The sequence below is a fragment of the Talpa occidentalis genome, unplaced genomic scaffold (assembly GCF_014898055.3).
Source record: "Talpa occidentalis isolate TD23 unplaced genomic scaffold, MPIMG_talOcc4v2.1, whole genome shotgun sequence".
In the NCBI taxonomy this organism is placed as follows: Eukaryota; Metazoa; Chordata; class Mammalia; order Eulipotyphla; family Talpidae; genus Talpa; species Talpa occidentalis.
Window position 1 is genome coordinate 125,965,971 of NW_026555331.1, and position 14,597 is coordinate 125,980,567.

The following is a 14,597-nucleotide window of genomic DNA, read 5'->3' on the forward strand; positions in this document are numbered from 1 at the left end:
ATTTTGACCCCAATTCCTCCCCACGCTCCATAGAGTGTCTCTGGTTCATAGTTTTTTGTTGATTTTGATTTTCACTTTCTTATAGTTATTCATTTTCCTGGTCCCTTATTAAAGTTTTCTAGATTCCTGCTATGACTGAGACCATCGGGTATTTTTCTTTTTCTTTCTGGCTTATTTCGCTGAGCATGATCCCTTCCAGCGCCATCCATGTTGCTGCAAATTGCATGTGTTTATCTATTTTGAATGCTGAGTAATATCCCATGGTGTATATGTACCACATCTTCTTGATCCAGTCATCTATTTTTGGGCATTTGGGTTGTTTCCAAAGCTTAGCTATTGTAAACAGTGCTGCTACAAACATAGGGGTGCAGGTGCTCTTTGGAATTGATGTTTCTGTGTCCTTTGGATAAATACCTAGGAGTGGAATTGCTGGATCATATGGAAGCTCTATGTTTAGTAGGTCCAGAAATCTCCACACAGCTCTCCATAGTGGTTGGACCAGTTTGCACTCCCACCAACAGTGCAGAAGAGTTCCTTTTTCTCCACACCCTCGCCAACATTTGTTGTTGCTAGTTTTTTTTAATATGTGCCATTCTCACTGGTGTAAGATGGTATCTCATGGTAGTTTTGATTTGCATTTCCCTGATGACAAGGGATGTTGAACATTTTTTCATATGCCTGTTGGCCATTTGCATTTCCTCTTCAGAGAAGTTTCTTTTTAGCTCTTCTGCCCATTTTTTGACAGGATTATTTTCTTTGTTGTTGCTGAGTCTCATCAGCTCTTTGCAGATTTTTGTGATCAGTCCTTTATCATTAGTGTTGTGTGCAAAAATGTTCTCCCAGTTGGTGGGGTTTCTCGTTGTTTCTGTTATTGTCTCTTTTGCTGTGCAGAAGCTCTTTAATTTGATGTAGTCCCAGCTGTTGATCTTTGCCTTCACTATCACTGCTTTGGGTGATGTGTCTGCAAAGATGTCTTTGATGTGCATATCACGTAGTGTTTTGCCTATATTTCCTTCTATGTATTTTATGGTTTCAGGTCTTATGTCTAGTTCTTTAATCCATTTTGAGTTGATTTTTGTGTATGGTGTGAGGTAGTGGTCAAGCTTCATTCTTTTACATGTAGCAACCCAGTTTTCCCAGCACCATTTATTGAACAAACTTTCTTTGCTCCAATGCATAGTCTTTGCTCCTTTGTCAAAGATTAGTTGACCATAAATCTGTGGGTTTATAAAATGTAATTTTCAATCATTCCATAATGCTCACATTCATATAACCAAATCAAACTTCTGTTTTTAAAAAACCATCTATCAAACTATGACTATCAGAGAATATGAGTAGGGATCTAAGCAAATCTGACACCCAATTCTTGACTCAGTCAATGTATATTTATAGATCACCAATATGTATTTACAGATCACCTACTCAAACTGTGCAAAGGGTGAATGCACAGTGCAGAATCAGGCAGCCACAGTCCTTGGCATAACAAACCTTGCATTTTCATTTTTTCTACATTAATAACCTACCTTATGCTAGAGACTACACTAAGTCACCAAAGGTAAAAAGACAGGCCAAGTCATAGTTCATTCCCAGAGGGATTGTGACCTGGTCACAAGAAAGAAATAGGCAGTCACACATGATCAGACTACCCTCCTCTGTGAATCTCTCCAAGAGCTCCTGGTACCAATAACCTCACTCTGCAAGCAGTGCCTAGCTAAGCATGTGCCAAACCAGGAGACACTGGCCTACATTTGGATTAAGACAAGAAAAAACAATGACTGATGAACTAGAACAGTTTTTATTCCACCAGAAGCAAGTCTGGGAAAGTCAACTATGAAAAGCAAAAAATTTTTCAGGGTCACTATGCATATCTCAGATTCTAAATAAAAAATACATACACAGAGCCTCCCTGTTGGCACAGGCGGTTAAGCACCACATTGTGAAGCTGTCCATAGCCTCTGCAGCGCGGGTTCGATCCCGGTCACCGGCGAGAATCCCACTTGGCGCAGCAGACCTCTCCTGTCTCGCCCGCTGCTCCCCTCAGCAGTGTATTTCAATCAGTCTGCCTGTTCTGCTCCCCAATCTGTCTCTGGTGAATCCTCTCACCCTCCCGCGCATCTGGCCTGTACCCCAGTTCTTGTAAAAAAAAAAATAAATCTTTAAAAATAAATAAATAAATGAAAATAAAAAATACATAGACAATTGATAATCTTTATAATGTGAATGCCAACATCAAATCCTTTCACTTTTAACTTATCTGACTTAAAAGTTCTCACTCAAAAATTCTCAGAAAGGACAAAATGGCAAGAAATAATTTTGAAAAATGAAGAAAAACTAGCCAAATATAATAAAAGGGAGAAATGTAATGGTTTTGGACAGAAACTGAATCATGTGCTGGCAAAGATATCCAATTTAAAAAGTCAATAGTAGGAGACTGAAGAAGGTAAGCATCCTCTACCTTGACCTAAAACTGCTTGTTTCACAGCAGTTTTTTTCTCCCCTGAGAATTATAAAATAATACAGCAAATATTAATTTATTACAATCAGTGACTCTATTGGTAAACTGACGAGCATCTGGAATATTCAACGTCAAACAATATTTAAAAGCAAATGAATTTCAATGACATGCTACAGCTAGTGTAAAGAGAAAACAACTAGAATGTGCAAATTCATAATGGCTTCCGGAGTTTTTGGCGAAGACACCTCCAATTTACAAATATGCATCTGTGCCCATTTTCCCCTCTGTCTCAGTAGAAAAGAGTGAGAGTAGGGGTGCTCTGCAGAGCCAGGAAAATGAGAGCAAAGTTGGTGAGCTCTAAACAGACTTGTTTTAAAGCATGATTCAATTATGTGACTTTAGACAAATTATTTCAACTTGCTGAGCCACATTTTTTTCATCTGTGAAAACTTGCAGGGTTCTTTAGAGGTTCAAAATGTTCTCTTCTACATATGTGTATGTTTTTCAAGTAAGCATCTGTGTGGAAAAAACTAATAAATCACAAGTAAAATATCTGATACATTATTTGGAATGTGTCAGAAAACAATGACTAGATCATTTAACAAAACATATTTCTTGAGATAAAAGCATTAGACACATCTGAAGAAGACAACTAGCAGTAACAAATCAAAAATGGATAACAAAGGCAAGAATAAATAAAACAGAACCAATAAAGCCTGTCTTTCAGGTAGCGGAACACCTAATATACAGAGTGACGGTTTTGTTCTACTTTGAATATAACCTTGTTCTAAGATCTGATTGATTGGGGACTAATACATGTATTGATATTGATCAATGAAGGAGAATATTAATGGAGAATCAATGTTTCAGTGCTGTCGTGAATATTTTGTGAATTTTTTAAAAGGCAGAATTCAAGAAAAATATAACTTAGTGCCAGAATTGGACCACAGAAACAAGCTCCATAACAGTCAGGGGGTGGGGGGGAAGTAATGTAAGAAAAAGCTGGAGCTGCGAGAATAAAATTCATGATGAAATTTGAAAAGAAAAAAACTGAATTTGAATGTAGGTGGTGGGTTTAAAAAGGTCCACTATGAAATTCTTCCAAGTCTTCTATGTGTTTAAATTTTTTCATTAAAATGTTGGAAATTAAAGAAGGATAAATACATCAGGTAACCTTCTCAGACAAAAGGAAAATATGATTGTGAGAATAAAGGCACATACGGCCTCTGTGGATAGTGAGTGTGCAGGTCAGACACAGGGAATAGGATACAAAGTAAGAGAAATGAAGAACAAGACTGGATTTAATACTTGTTTTCAATTTCTTTGCTTTGTTCCATAGCAATATGGAAATCTTTGTGACTCCAATATTTTTGGAAACTATATAAAATAAAATTCATAATACTACATACACTAGACCTCTCTAAGAGCTAGCTTAGGCCACCTTAATCCTTATAAATTATCCTTATCCTTTAACTCAATGTAGACACCATTTGACTGCATTTGCAACTAAGACCCAGTCACAAATTCCAGTTATTAAAATGCCATTAATTCTGCAAGAATGGTTTACCATAAAAATTAAGAGGATAGTAGGAGGCTTTTTATAGAATGGGGAAAAAAATCCTATTAAATGATAACTATTAACAAGGAAAAGTTTGATAAGCTTTAAACTCTAAGAATCACAAAATTTGGATTTCAATACTGCACTTCACATTTTTTTTCAATTTAATAAAAAAGCATAACTACTGTCATTAAGCAGAAGCTAATAATGTGGTAATTTAAATATATGTGTGAATGAAAGAGACCAGGTACTTATCCACAACCCAAACAAAGTTAATCAGAGGACTTTGGACTATTTCACCATCAGCCTGTTTATTCTTGAAGCAATAATATTTTGAATTAGCATAAGAATATATTTCTAATCTCAGAGTACTTATTCTACAGCTAAAAAGAAAATACTGTATTAGTTAATATTTGGGCTAAGTGTGAAATTGGCTTTATGAAACATAAGAGAGCCTGTAAACAGAAACAGGAAACTTCTCCAAACTCAAAACACTCAAAAATAAATATGAAATAATAGTAGTAAGACAGACAGGGGAAATAAAGAAAGTTGATAACATGAAGACCTTTAAAAAGAAGGGTGCAAAATAAACAAAAAAAAATATTAGAAAGCAAGCATCAGGCAATACTGTCATAGGAAAATGTCCCTGGAAGGGTCACAAGACAGTTTCTGGAACACAGTTAACCCAGATGGCAGATCTGCTCTTCATTATCTATCTCACTATCTCATATTTTGGTCTATTAACACTACTTCATATTCATTTCTCCAAACTTCATTTTTCAGTGGATACGGTTTCTAATGGGCTTCACAGTACATGGAACAGGGAATATTTTAAAAGAACATGACTTTAGAAGATCATGAAAATCCTTAATGACCCCTACCGCTCCATCCTCAAATATGCTGTGTTCTTAACCACACTACAAATACCTGTAAGTGCATATAAGACATCAACTCAGATTCACATTAGGAGAAAAAACACGACTCGTCCTTCGATCAGGGTTGTGAATAGGGGCTAGGAAGGTTTCTCAAAATAATCCAGGTCATCAGATTCTGAAAAGGCAAGGTGAGAACACAAGGCCACAAGAAAATTGGGAATGGGAAATAGAATGTAACCAGCCAACTCACGTCAGCCCAGGGACTGTTATTATTCTTTACAGGACAATAAACATAAAATTAAAAACATGAGCTCCCCCAGAGGGAAGCACATTAAGGCTCTGATTAGTCTGTCAAAAATAAAACCTGTCCAAACTATAGTTGGAAGTTTTGGAGGGCTGCCCACAGCCCGTCTACGGCAGCTGCATGTCCACAGGGAGCTCAAACAGGAGCATCACAGGCTCAGTGCTGGATAAAGATGTATCTTAGCTGAGAAGATTTACACAATTTAAGGTGAAAGCAATGATAACCAACAATTTTGCAATGAATTTGAAAACCTTTGAAACCTGTCAGTGCAAACATCTGCATGCGCACACTTGTTGAAATGGTAACAAAGGCCAACTGGTGACAGAAATTAAAAAAAAAGGAAAAAGCAGCCAAAAGGGCAGAGTACAAAGAGGTTCACCCTGTGCAGCCTGGAGATGAAGGCAGATGGAGCACAGCACTCTCTGGACTCAAGTGTCTGCTGCACAGAAAGTCCAGGGATCATAATGAGCCCCTGGTGAGTATTACGGCATATTGAATGGAGAAGCTACTAAGAATTTTCTCCACATGTAAATGTCTTATTTTGATTTTGCAAACTTTGCCTGTATATTGAAATGGTCTGTTTAAGAAACCGGTGAAATTTCATCAACATGCAATGCCCTGAATTTACTATGATTCTACCAATCAAAGCATTTAAAATTACTCATAGGAGTGAAATCACGTAAAACATTTTAAATGCTATACGAAGGTATCTGCAACAAAACACAAAGGCCCCTGCTCTATTATTCATAATAAAGCATGAGAAGTTGGGGAAACAAAGCAACTTAAAATGCCACATACATCATAAAATATAGTAATAATATTATTTTATGGATCTATTTTTTGAAACTTGCCAAATAAAAGACAATGGCTGCCAAACACAGGAAGGGCATAGCTTCATGTGACATTCATCAATGTGATATAAGAATCTTTCATTGAACAAATGTATGAAAAGCTGTAGTATCAGTCAAGCAGTCAAATATATGAATGGAACAAAAGACAGCTGTGATGATTTAAAAATATTCCAGTGCATTCCCTGGCAGACCCCTTCAAAATGCAAAGTCTAATTCCCATCTTCTCAAGGTGGGCTGGTCTTAGTGACTTTCTCCTAGCAGAGAGTGATGCTGGTGATGCTATGTGGGTTCTTGGTTGTCATGAGGACAAACCAGCCCTGGGAGAAATCAAATTAGAGAAGGGAGGCTTCCCTCCCACTAACAGCTTTGGCTGGAAGATAAGAATGAGGTGCCTACAAGGCAGGTCCTCCACCCAAGATAAGCCTTCAGATGCCTATAGCTGGGGTTGAAATCTTAACTTCAAGCTTAAGAGGCACCCTGAACCAGAATTGCAGAGCTGAGCTGCTCCTAAAATTCTGAGCCATTGAAACTGTGAAAGATGATGTTTTAAAACACTCCGTTTTGGAGTAATTTGTTTTGCATAAATAACCAATGCAGTAGTAAACCCAGAAATAGACCAAGAACACAAAGAAAATTGGTATATGATGAAGACATTCACACTGAAAATATGGGGCTTGAATTAAATGATGTTGAAACAATGAGGCAGAATTTGGAGGGAAAAAATGGTGGATATTATTTTAATTCATTATACAAAGATAAATTCCAGATTATTCAGATTATTTAATAAAAATTTAAAAATTGAATATAAAAGGAAATAAAGGCAGCCTTTTCAAAATGAAAAGCAGCATTTTTTAACCTTTTACAAAATCCAGGAAACATAGAAGACTGATGCATTTGACTATATAAAAATCAAAGCATATCATAAATAAGATTAAAAGATAACATATTAAAAATTACATATTAATCCCAAAGGTTTGATATCTCTAAAATTATACAATTCTTATAAATTATGAGGAAAAAGAAAGCAAATCGAAGTCACAGTGAGATACTATGTCACACCTCTGAGAAAGGCCCATATCAAAAAAAAGAACCCTGGGCCTTCCTGGTGGCGCAAGGGTTAAGTCTCAGCTCTATGAAGCTATCAGCAGTCTCTGCAGCATGATCCCCAGCATGAGGTGACCCACATGGCACAGCAGACCTCTCCTGTCTCACGGGCTGCTCCCCTCAGGAGTGTATCTCAGTGGCTCCGCCTGTTCTCCCTACTTTGTCTCTGGTGAATCCTCTCACCCCCTACACCTCTGGCCTGTACTCCAGTTCTTGTATGCGTAAATAAATAAATCTTCAACAACAACAAAAAAATGAACCCATGTAAACTGTTGCTGGGAATCTAAACTGGTCTAGCCCCTAGGGACAATATGGAGGTTTCTCAAAATATTAAAAATAGATCTATCATGACATATATTAAGTGGAATAATTTGAAATCATTAAAACAACCTGTGTTTAGCTATATTGTTTGACATTGTTTCAAAAAAAAATAGGGAAATTATATGAAATGTTATCTAGACACACGATATCATCATCATGTTCACTGAGAGAGTTCAGGTGAATATGAACCAACCCTGCTGTGTATACTGATGGTAAGGGATTTTACTTTCTTTTTTATTCTCTCCTGTATAATTTAAGTTTCCATTATGGATATACATGATGTTTACACAAACAGTCCCTGGCCTGTAACAGTTCAACTTACATTTTTTCCACATTAAAGTGGTGTGAAAGCGATATGCGCTGAGTAGAAGCGTACTTTGAATTTTCAATTTTGATCTTTTCCCAAGCTAGTGGCAGAGTAAGGGAACCCTAGTGGTTCTGGGCTGCAGCAGCCAGTTTCAGCTCCCAGTCAGCCACACAATGACGAGAGTAAGCCACTGATCCACTACAGACTGTTTTTCACTGTCAGTATTCAATAAATTACTTAGGTCATTCCACACTTTATTTCAAAGTAGGTTTCGTGTTGGATGAGTTTGCCCAACTGTAGACTGATGTGAGTATTCTGAGCACACTTGAGGTAGACTAATCTATGATGTTTATTGGGAAGTAATCCCATCACAACTCCAGGAAGATCCATATACTAATGCAACTACCTCCTCTCATTCCCTCTGGTAATCATTAAATTCTTTCACGAAGTTCAAGTTTTATCCCTACTGTATTTTGGGGTTTTTTGTTTACTTTTTCTTAAACATCCTTGGTAATTTTTTCTTTCGCAATATAGGATTTCTCCCCTCAGGTGCAATCATGGTAGTTTTCCCACCACAAAAGTGCCCACAGTTAATATTAATGCAAGTTAATATTAGCCTCTTCTGTTACAACAGATAGTTCTTTAATGTAAATTAGCTACTCTGCAAGAAAATGGAAAGTCTCATCTAGGGGCCTCAAGGCTTTCCACTATGCTATCAAAGAAGCTGAGAGCGCAAGTAAAGAACTTTATATTTCCCTGTGTTTAAAATAAAATCGCTAGGTCAACATCCTGGATCAGATTTTTGACTTTGTTGAAATTAGTCTCTGTTGGAAGTGGATGACTTTAAAAATCTTTACCTCAAAGGAAGATCAGGATTTTAGGGCCGAAGACTGACAGTGAATGCCAGTTGAGATGTAACCATGCTATATTTTTCTATTGCAATTGGCATTTTTTGTGTTAGTTGTTTGCAAAATTCCACTGGTTTCAAACCATCTGTTCCTAATCCTACTTTCCCTGTAAATCCTATCATATTTAGCACATGATTTTGCCAAATTAAAGATTTTTTCAGTAATGCCAACATGGCATTAATAAGGAAATGTCTATGCTATTCTGAGTAAAATGCAAAGTGGTACAGAAACATTCCATAAGTTAAAAAAGAAAAAAAAAGATTAGATTTTGATTCAGTGATAATTTCTAATTAAAAAAATAAAATACATGGCAAAATAATCTTCATGTGTTTTATTCACACCACACATTTTTAATGTGTATTAATATGTAAGTGGATATATATTATGTGTATGAGAAACGAGGGAGAAAAGGTCCTTGCTCACCAGACACTTAAAGTCTAAATAGGACAGAATTAAACAGGCTTCAACTATGGTTAGATAGAGGAAGATGAACTGATTCAATTATTATTATTTTTTTTGTGGTACTAACAAGAGATGTAATTCTCACTTATATGCAAGAATTCTTGGAGCAAACAGTTCAGTGACCCTACACTGCCCACCATGGTAGTTCACATGGTAGTTCACTCATCACCTTTAAAAAAAAAACACTTTATTGTGGTATGATTGACATGCAAAAAGCTAGATCTAATTAATGTATACAACTTGCTGAGTTTGGAGATATTTACACCCATGAAACCACCATCACATATTCCATAAACATATGGGACACATCCAAATGTTTCCTCTCGCCCTTTTTTTTTCCCCCCTCTGTTTTAGTTTGTTTATTTTAAATTTTGAGTTTACATTTTTACTCCTACATATGTGAATGTGTTCCACTCTCCCTCCACCAAATCACCCATGCCAACACCCCACATGTCTCCCTCCTTCAATAACTCTCCATTTCCTAGAGCGTAAGTCTTTTAGATTTAGCATATAAAGGAAATTATAATCAGGTCCCTAGTCTTATCAATGCTTCTCTTTTACTAGTACATTATGCTCCAGTACTTTCTGGAATGTGCCAAATTTTCACCTATTTCTGGGACCTTATACATGTTCTCCCTTCTGTTTTCAGCATTCTACCTTTCTTTGCATTAGTCAACTCCTACTCATCCTACAGTTTCATTTATATGTCACTTCACCAGGAAGTCTACCCTGATTCCAAATCCAAATCACACGCCCCTTCTATGTGTTCTATAAAATCCTATGCTTCCCCTAGTATAGCATTTATCACACCTCATTTTTTTCTCATCCTTGCCTCCAACTGGCTGTGAGTTCTGTAAGAACAAAGGACTCTGCCTCACCTCAAATCTTGAAATAAGTGTTCAATACATTTTAGTGAAGAAATTAATCACTTTCAATAATTTACCATATAAAATTTGTCTTAATTAAATGGGTAAGGTAATCTCGTAATTTCCTATCCATGTAGACACTGTATTCAATGTTGGTAGATATTGTGAAGGCATGGATTGAGAGAAAGGAATTGCCTGGTCACATGCAACTAGCTGTGTGGTGTGAGTATGTGTGTGTAAGCTGTGTGGTGTGAGTATGTGTGTGTAAGCACACATATAAGCATATGCATGAGTCTACCTGGAAATCCCCATCTCTGTTCTGATAGTTTTACTTGGCTGTTGAAGATATTTATAGAGAAGGTGATTTTAAATATGTGTGTGTGTATATACAAATATATATAAATAACTTTATACATATATATAAATAACTTTAACAGGTTTGTTGTGGTTTGGGGGTTTGTTGGGTTTTGGGGTTTTTTTTGTTTTTTTTTTTGTGTGTGTGTGTGTGCTGTTTCCTTCAAAAATCATTACACGGTGCTTAAGTACACAGGCAATGAACAAGGAATAACAAAGATCCAGTCATTTTTTATTACCCATTCAACTCTAAGGAACTAAGAACTTTTTTTTTTCAATTAACAGTTTACTTTAGGAAAAGTTTAGTTTAGTTTTTCTTCAATGCGGTGTTTTTAATCTATGCTCTGTGGCATCCAGGGGATTCCCCAAAGACTCCAGGGCCAAAGGGAATAGGTATGAAGTGAGCAGAGATCTGAGCCCTTACTCCTAGCTTCCACCAGAGCCTTTCTATTCTTATTAGAATAGAAATAATACAATTTCAAAAAAGAGTTTCCTTAAAAAAGGGCTCATAATATTAAAAGAAAAAAAAAACAGACAAAAGTTAAAAACCATTGTCTTAAAGAATCAGCAGTAGGTTGATATTTGCACTGTACAATTCAAATCCTAATAGCTCTCATATTTCTTGTATAGCATAAATTAATCACTGTCAGATTTATAGGACCTTATTTGTGCTCAAATGAGAAATACCTTTTGAATGCATAGAAAAAACATGGGTTTTAAGAAGTATATTTATTCTCTGATGCAGTTGTTTCTAAATTCATTTATCTTATAATGTTTAGAGGCATTTTTAAGGTACCAATCTTCAAGTTGCTCATTCATAACAAAGACAACCAAAATAATCTAATGGAACAACAGAAAATCCCACCATAAATGCCAGCTGCCGCAATGTTTTATATACTATACACAAATAAGCCATTTCATAGTATCTTAGTAAAAAGATTACCTTAAATGGAAAAATGCACCAAATCACATTTAACTGGCAATTTTAACTATTTTGCCAATAAAGAAACAAAAAGGGAATGGGGTAACTGAAAGCAGAAAATGGTTCAGCATGTAACCTTCAGAATACCAACACACGGATTTTGATCTGCTGGTGAATATACCAGTGATAAGTCATAAGCAGTGATATCACATCAGTGTTAAGCAGAAATGGGATTCTCTCAAATGGCTGGAACAAAAATAGGATCCTCTCAATGGTCCTATACACAGCAGGGTTCAAAATGTAAAATGGCACTCGTCAGGCCATCACGTAAATGCCTGAAATCAAGTGTGAGTTCTGTAATTTAGTAAGTTAGGTGAAATGGAAATCACTAGAGATGTACACATGGAATTATTCCTAATATTTGCTGTGCTGAGAAGCAACCAAACTAATTTTCATCTCTTATGGAAACCTTATTTGAGCATTCTAACACACAGTACCATCATCTACCTCCCAACTCCTCTAGGACCTAGTGACACCCCCATCTGGCACATAGTATTGCCATTTACCCTTTTGTAGAAATGTCCATTCTCCCCAGCTAGATTGTAAGCTCCTAAAGGGTAAGCATCATCACTCACTCTTGTATACACCATAAATGTGTACACCATACCATAAAGATCTTAAAATTCTGCTAAGCATTGGCAATGCTAAGTAAATGTGTTTTGACAGCTTGTTTAGTTTTAGAAATGGGTTTTTATTACCATCCACTTATAATGTTTACAGAAAGATCATTTGGAATGGCTGTGTCAGACTCTCTGTTCTTATTAAATACCAGTCTGGAGCATCAGGGAGAAAATGGATGACTAGAGTTGGCTATTTTGAGAGTCACCCATTTCATTTGATAGTAGCTCCATACAGGTGTCACTCCCTAAATGACCAAATGCCCTTCCTGTTATAGAGCTAAACCTTTCTCCACTTCCCAAGTTCGATATCAAAATAGAAGACTTGGCTAAAAATCCTGGCTATAACAATGAATAGGTAATTCATTTCATCAATTTGAATAGATTACCTCTAAGGTGCTTTATTCAAACTGTGATTCTGTCAGTCTAATTTCAGGCCTTAGCCTTCCATATCAGAATGAAGGGATGGCACCTTCCTCCCTGTCCTAAAAATAATTACCTGTCTTCCATGATGTGTCTCATCATCATCAACATCACACCTGTGTGCCCAGGCCATTTCTGATTTCTGCTGCAAGGTTAACAACAAAAAAATGTTCTGATGATGACAATTTTCAGTTTCTTCTCTGATCGTTATTTCATACCTGTGCTCATTTAACAAACACGTCAAGTATAAGATAAGAAAAATAATGTTATTGTGAAGATACTGAATTAAAATTTCAGTCTACTAAAGAATATTCATTTTTTGTTGTCTAAGATATTATATCACTACATCAAATGTTAAAATTTAACAGTTTTGTTATTCTGATTATCTCACTGAATTCCTACATTAACATTATTTTTGTCCCATTTTAAAAGATGCTCATAGTAAACTTGCTAATGTCACATGACAGTAACTAAATAGTAAAGCTGAGTCCAGATTATTTGACACAGTGGCCTGTTCACATAAGTACAGTGCTCCATGCCTCCCAATTAGTCTCCACTACCTGTAAAAATTCACCAGGGCCTCCCTGGTGGTGCAAGGTGTTAAGACGCAATCTACGAAGCTATCCTTAGCCACTGCAGCATGAGTTCAATCCCTGGCCAGGGAGCTGACCCACATGGAGCAGCAGATGTCTCCTGACTTGCCTGCTGCTCCCCTCAGCAATGTATTTCAGTCAATCTGCCTGTTCTATTCCCCACTCTATCTCTGGTGAATCCTCTCACCCCTCCCCTCTTGCCTGCACCCCAGTTCTTGTATGCATAAATAAATATTTAAAAAAAATAAAAATAGGGCCTCCCCCGGTAGCGCAGCAGTTGAGCACTGGATCGCAAAGCTGCCAGCAGCCTCTGCAGCGCCGGTTCAATCCCAGGCCTCCAGCGAGGGTCCCACGTGGCACGCAGACCTCTCCTGCCACGCCCGCTGCTCCCCTCAGCAGGGTATTTCGTCAGTCTGTCTGTTCTGTTCCCCGCTCTGGCTCTGGTGAATTCTCTCACCCTCCCCGCGCTTTTGACTGTACCCAGTGCTTGTATAAATAAATAAATAAAAATCTTTAAAATAAATAAAAATAAAAATTAATCATTCCCAACAAACATAGAGCAGCATGAGGTATTGATTTCATAACTGCTATTACAGCATTGTATAAAGTGTTCTGAATACACAGTCCATTCAATCCACTAATATAAAAGGGAAATGATCAAGTCTCATTAGTCTCTAATAAAGCTTTCAAGTGAGGAAGAAGTACAAAAAGAAAAAACACTCAAATCTATAGACAACATCAATTAATCCAAAAATATAATTAGAGTTGTCTTTGGACTTAACAAGCACTGAAAGCCCTTATTATCCTTTTGTCTTTTTAGTCCTCTGAACTGCCTCTTAGAATTTGAAATTTTAATACTGAAACAAAAGAAAGCTGGAGACATGTACATTCCAAAACATTGTGCCCTTTTGCAATTTCTTCTCTACACTTATTATCCAGATCTTTAAACACTCAACTAGGAGCGAAACCAATTCAACTATATGTATAAAATGTAAAATTGGAAATGCCAGAAAATCAACCTGACCTTTAAAGTATAACATTTTCCACAATCGTTTAGTTAATACTAGAAAAACATTTTACAGTGTTTAAAGCAAAATCTTCATGTGTAATATTTCCAGCAAATATAAAAGCAAATACAGAACAAAGTACTTAAAAATCAACCACATTTCTAAATGAAAATTGCAAATAATTTTAAACTACTACTTTTTTCTGTAGTGGTTACATTATCTATTAAACATTTGTAATCATATTAGTGCACTCTACTTTTCAAATACAGCCACTATCACAGTACCCCAGGCACTTCCTGCAACTGGTAGGGCCTATTGATATGACTAATTCTACTGCAATTTTCCCAAGTTTCTTGCGAACAAAAATTAAGTGTCAGGCAAAGAGTCAAGATGAGACTTCCTGGGCCTCCCTGGTCTCAGCGCCATCACCACTAAGTCTCAGCGCTATCACCACTAAGGACTGAGTTTGATCCCTGGTCAGGGAGCTTACCCACATACAGTGTAGCAGACCTCTCCTGTCTCGCCCGCTGCTCCCCTCAGCAGTATATTTCTGTGGATCTGCCTGTTCTGCTCCCTACTCTGTCTCTGGTGAATCCTCTCATGCCCCGCA

At 36.8% G+C, this 14,597-nt stretch overlaps 1 protein-coding gene across 9 annotated transcripts in view; it reads right to left on the bottom strand.

Annotated features, from left to right (window-relative positions):
• The window catches only part of IMMP2L (inner mitochondrial membrane peptidase subunit 2), a 732,784-nt gene that overhangs the window by 701,018 nt on the left and 17,169 nt on the right, over window positions 1-14,597 (bottom strand). Inside the window, exon 2 of one of the 9 annotated variants that reach the window (XM_054692560.1) lies at window positions 12,464-12,532. The exons of 7 other annotated variants lie outside the window; for them this stretch is intronic. The gene's annotated coding sequence lies outside the window, so the exon portion shown is untranslated. Of the gene's footprint in view, window positions 1-12,463; window positions 12,600-14,597 lie in introns of those variants that run through there. One more of the 9 variants, XM_054692561.1, reaches the window with a different exon arrangement.